Genomic DNA, 6,229 nt, shown 5'->3' with positions numbered 1-6,229 from the left:
GGCTATCCGAGTACACTCGAATAGCCCATTCACTATTCGAGCTATTCGAGCAACTCGGCGCTATTCGAGCTCGGTACCGAGCTCGAATAGCGTCATAGCCCAGATTGATGTCCTTAGAGCCAATCAGAGGGCTCCCAGGCCCTCTGACGGCAGCCAATCACAGAGGGGGACCCTGGCCAGCCCCTACCCTATAAATAGCGGCCGCCATGTTCCGTTTCTCCATGCTTGCCTGAGACTTGTACAGAGAGAGAGTTGCTCCTTTGTGCTTTGGCTTAGCAAGTGCTCTATTGTGATCATTTACCTAGCGTTTTTGCTCACCTACACCTGCCATATACACCTATATTGTTGTTAGTTAGATAGACATTGTATTTTAGTTAGTAGCTTGTGTGTTACATTAGAGACAGGCAGCTGCTGCAAGCTTACAGGTTTAGGCCTCAGGGGGGCCTTGCCTCTGTGGGCAGCTGTCCTCTGTTTATTTCTCTCATCTATACCAGTATTTCTGCTTTCCTTTACTAATAGTATTGTAGTTATACTGTACTAGGAGTAGGACACTCACTGACTGTCACTGTTTATAGGCTACTAGCTAGCTCCTGCGTGTGTGCACTCACTCACTGTCTGTGTGTACACACACTCTATTTCCTTCTGATTACTGATAGATTATTGTTAGTTAGTTGTACTTACTTACTACTTACTCTTACTGTACCCGTAGGGACACTCACTGTCACTGTTCATATAGGCTACTAGCTCCTGCGTGTGCGCACTGCACTCACTGTCTGAGTGTACACACACAACACACACTCTATTTCCTTCTGATCGCTGATTGATTATCGTAATTAGTTAGTTCTACTTACTGTTACTACTTACTCTTACTGTACTAGGAGTCTAGGACACTCAGTCACTGTCCATAGGCTACTAGCTCCTGCGTGCGTGCACTCACTGTCTGAGTGTACACACACCCACACTCCATTTCCTTCTGATCGCTGATTGATTATCGTAATTAGTTAGTTGTACTTACTGTTACTACTTACTCTTACTGTACTAGGAGTCTAGGACACTCAGTCACTGTGTTCATAGGCTACTAGCTCCTGCGTGCGTGCACTCACTGTCTGAGTGTACACACACCCACACTCCATTTCCTTCTGATCGCTGATTGATTATTGTAATTAGTTAGTTCTACTTACTGTTACTACTTACTCTTACTGTACTAGGAGTCTAGGACACTCAGTCACTGTGTTCATAGGCTACTAGCTCCTGCGTGCGTGCACTCACTGTCTGAGTGTACACACACCCACACTCCATTTCCTTCTGATCGCTGATTGATTATTGTAATTAGTTAGTTCTACTTACTGTTACTACTTACTCTTACTGTACTAGGAGTCTAGGACACTCAGTCACTGTGTTCATAGGCTACTAGCTCCTGCGTGCGTGCACTCACTGTCTGAGTGTACACACACCCACACTCCATTTCCTTCTGATCGCTGATTGATTATTGTAATTAGTTAGTTCTACTTACTGTTACTACTTACTCTTACTGTACTAGGAGTCTAGGACACTCAGTCACTGTGTTCATAGGCTACTAGCTCCTGCGTGCGTGCACTCACTGTCTGAGTGTACACACACCCACACTCCATTTCCTTCTGATCGCTGATTGATTATTGTAATTAGTTAGTTCTACTTACTGTTACTACTTACTCTTACTGTACTAGGAGTCTAGGACACTCAGTCACTGTGTTCATAGGCTACTAGCTCCTGCGTGCGTGCACTCACTGTCTGAGTGTACACACACCCACACTCCATTTCCTTCTGATCGCTGATTGATTATTGTAATTAGTTAGTTCTACTTACTGTTACTACTTACTCTTACTGTACTAGGAGTCTAGGACACTCAGTCACTGTGTTCATAGGCTACTAGCTCCTGCGTGCGTGCACTCACTGTCTGAGTGTACACACACCCACACTCCATTTCCTTCTGATCGCTGATTGATTATTGTAATTAGTTAGTTCTACTTACTGTTACTACTTACTCTTACTGTACTAGGAGTCTAGGACACTCAGTCACTGTGTTCATAGGCTACTAGCTCCTGCGTGCGTGCACTCACTGTCTGAGTGTACACACACCCACACTCCATTTCCTTCTGATCGCTGATTGATTATTGTAATTAGTTAGTTCTACTTACTGTTACTACTTACTCTTACTGTACTAGGAGTCTAGGACACTCAGTCACTGTGTTCATAGGCTACTAGCTCCTGCGTGCGTGCACTCACTGTCTGAGTGTACACACACCCACACTCCATTTCCTTCTGATCGCTGATTGATTATTGTAATTAGTTAGTTCTACTTACTGTTACTACTTACTCTTACTGTACTAGGAGTCTAGGACACTCAGTCACTGTGTTCATAGGCTACTAGCTCCTGCGTGCGTGCACTCACTGTCTGAGTGTACACACACCCACACTCCATTTCCTTCTGATCGCTGATTGATTATTGTAATTAGTTAGTTCTACTTACTGTTACTACTTACTCTTACTGTACTAGGAGTCTAGGACACTCAGTCACTGTGTTCATAGGCTACTAGCTCCTGCGTGCGTGCACTCACTGTCTGAGTGTACACACACCCACATCCCATTTCCTTCTGATCGCTGATTGATTATTGTAATTAGTTAGTTCTACTTACTGTTACTACTTACTCTTACTGTACTAGGAGTCTAGGACACTCAGTCACTGTGTTCATAGGCTACTAGCTCCTGCGTGCGTGCACTCACTGTCTGAGTGTACACACACCCACACTCCATTTCCTTCTGATCGCTGATTGATTATTGTAATTAGTTAGTTCTACTTACTGTTACTACTTACTCTTACTGTACTAGGAGTCTAGGACACTCAGTCACTGTGTTCATAGGCTACTAGCTCCTGCGTGCGTGCACTCACTGTCTGAGTGTACACACACCCACACTCCATTTCCTTCTGATCGCTGATTGATTATTGTAATTAGTTAGTTCTACTTACTGTTACTACTTACTCTTACTGTACTAGGAGTCTAGGACACTCAGTCACTGTGTTCATAGGCTACTAGCTCCTGCGTGCGTGCACTCACTGTCTGAGTGTACACACACTAAATTTACTTGTGATTACTACTGATTATTGTAACTGCTAGTTGTACTTCCTGACTGTTACTACTTACTTACTGTACTAGGGGACACTCACTCAGTCACCTCACCAACCAACCCACTCCATTAAAGTACCCCACTTTTCACCCGCCCTTTTACAAAACTTTTGTCTATACGCCCAAAACATTTAAGATGTCTGGAAGTGGCAGCCAGCGCGGTTTGGGCAAGGGGAAGGGCAGCAAGGGAATCAGGAGGAGAGGGAGCAGCATTGTGGCAAGCCGCGGCCGCGGGCGCGCCACCATGCACAGTTCCGCAGCAGCAGCAGCAGCGTCAGTGGCTAACATTCCTCCCATAGCCACTGGCCGTGGACGCCTTGGGCGCCGCCCAGCAGGAGCATCTGCAACTCACGCTGCAGAGACACAGCAGCAGCAGCGTGTAGCACCTGCTCCCATTTTCCTCCAGCCGGGTCGGAAACGTCCCATTGAGGAAAAGGATGCAGACACTGTGGTGCAACTCATGACGGAGGATGAGCAGCCCGCCATCAGCTCTGCATCCGAGGCCTCCACCCTCACCACCACCACCACCCCTGTTCGCAGCAGCCGCCCAGCAGGGTCTGGGGAGGAGGCCAGTTCACCGTCACTCGCCGACCTGTCATTCAGCAGTCTTTTGACCCCAGGCATCATGAGTAAATTGTCTGCTGTTGTTGGCGATCTTGAGGAGGAGATGCTGATGGGCACTTTGGGGGATGAGGGATTGGACAGCAAGACTGTGGCGACAGTCAAGCAGCCCATCCATGCATCAGGAGAGGAGTTTGGGGGGTCCTCATCCCAGCAGGACATGTTTCAGGAGGGGGAGGATGATGATGACCCGGTGACAGACAGAGACTGGGTGCCACCACCTCCAGGGGATGTCGTCCTCAGCAGCTCTGAGGAGGAGGAGGAGGATGCTCTTGTGGGCCTTGCAAGGAGGCGCATCATTGCAAGCATTGGCAGCAGCAGTAGGCAGGTCCCACAGCCTGCTGGTGTCTCAGGCTCAGCAGCAGCAGCAGCAGCATCTGCCAGTACCACCACCAGCCGCACCCAAGCCCCCCAAGCCCCCCCCCCAACCACCACAGGGAGACAGGCAGCAGCGCTTCCATGCCGTAGGGGGATGTTTAAGTCACCAATCTGGCGATATTTCACCATGCCCACTGTGTACAGCAAGTACGCCACTTGCAACCACTGTCAGCGGAAGTTGAGCAGAGGTGCAGACCCCTTAAAGTTCTGCACCAGCTCGCTCATCAACCACCTTGCGGCTAAACATTTCCACCAGCATGAGGAGTTCCAGAGGCTGAAGGCATCTGGTGCTGGCAGTGGCACCACACCCATCACTGCACAGCCTTCAGCAGCAGCAGCAGCAACAGCAGCCACCCGCCCTCCTGCTCCTCCAGCAGCACCAGCAGGAGTGCGGAAACGCACTGCTCCTCCCCCCTCTGCAACTCCTGCCGCCGACACTGAGGCCTGTTCTGGCAGCCAGTCCTCAGTGGCCTCCTCTGCTGTGTCTGCTGATTCCCGTGTCAGCAAAAGGCCACGCCAGAGCCTTTTGAGCGAGTCCTTCCAGGGGGTGGTTAGGGCTCTGCCTCCCAGCAGCCGTCGCGTGCGGCAGCTGAACGGCTTGCTGGCACGGGCCATGTGCTCCCAACTCCTGCCGTACACGCTCGTGAAGGAGGGGAGCGACATTCGTGCGCTGCTTGCTTGCGCAGCCCCAGACTGGCAGCTCCCCAGCAGACACTTCTTTGCCCGCAAGGCCATTCCTGCACTGCACCGCTTTGTGATGGCCAATGTGGAGCGAGGGCTGGAGCACGCGGTTGGTGAAAGGGTCCACGTCACCATGGACTCCTGGAGCAGCCGCTTCGGGACAGGCCGCTACCTGTCCTTCACTGTCCACTGGGTCAGCTTGGTGGAAGGGGGTGAGGATGGGAGAGCAGCAGCGGGCACAGCAGCAGCAGCAACACAGTGGGTGGTGCCACCCCGCAGGCTCAGGGGAACTGCAGCAGGTTCCTCCGATCCTCTGCCATCCTCCGGCACACCTGGCCAAACCCCCCGCCTCAGCAGCAGCGTGAAGGCCCGCCACTGCCAAGCGCTGCTGCACTTGGTCAGCCTTGGGAAGACCAAGCTGACGGCAACCCATGTGTTGGCCAAACTCCAGGAGCAGGAGAGGATTTGGCTGACCCCCAGAGGCCTCAGAGTCGGAGAGGTGGTGGCCGACAATGGGGCCAATCTGGTTGCCGCAATAGACAGGGGAAACCTGACCCACATCCCCTGTCTTGCCCACGTGCTGAACCTGGTGGTGCAGAAGTTCCTGCGCACCTACCAGGGGATGGGCGAACTGCTGGAAACGGCAAGGAATGTTGTGCGTCACTTCCGGCGCTCGGCTGCAGCCTGTGCGAGCCTGGAAGACGTGCAAAAGGAGCTGGATCTGCCACGCCATCGGCTGATCCTTGACGTTCCGACTCGCTGGAACTCCACCCTGGCGATGTTGGAGCGTCTGGTTGAACAGAGGCGCGCTGTCAAACAGTACCTTGCCCTGGCCACTGTTTCCGCAGCTCAGAGAAGGGACAAGACCAGCAACTTCCCGTCCATCGTCCCCGATGATGACTGGAGGCACATGCAGCAGGTGTGCTTAGTGCTGGCTCCCTTCCTGCAGGCCACAAACATGGTGAGCAGGGACCATGCTATGGTCTGCGAGTGGGTGCCCCTGGTTTCTCTGCTGAACAGGGCCCTCGATGCTTTGCTGGAACAGGGAGCGGCAGCCTTGGACCAGCAGGAGCGGCAACCAGCTGCGCAGTCCACCTCTGAGGGGGAGGAGGAGGAGGACTTGGTGGAGGTCCCTGACCTGGCTGCTGATGAGGGGGATCAGCACAGCGCAGCTGAGTTGGTGCGGGGGTGGAGAGAGGATGAGGCGGCAGAGGAGGAGGATGAGGACAGCACTGACGTCGATGTGCCAGCAGACGTGGCCCGCCTCTTCCCAATGGCAGCGCACATGCTGACGTGCCTGCGCAGGGACCCCAGGGTGATCCAGATGAAGCAGAGGGAGGACATCTGGATCAGCATGATGTTGGACCCACGCCTCAAGGGGAAGT

This window comes from Hyperolius riggenbachi, chromosome 1 (genome assembly GCF_040937935.1).
Source record: "Hyperolius riggenbachi isolate aHypRig1 chromosome 1, aHypRig1.pri, whole genome shotgun sequence".
Lineage (NCBI taxonomy): Eukaryota > Metazoa > Chordata > Amphibia > Anura > Hyperoliidae > Hyperolius > Hyperolius riggenbachi.
This window is presented reverse-complemented; position numbering follows the sequence as displayed.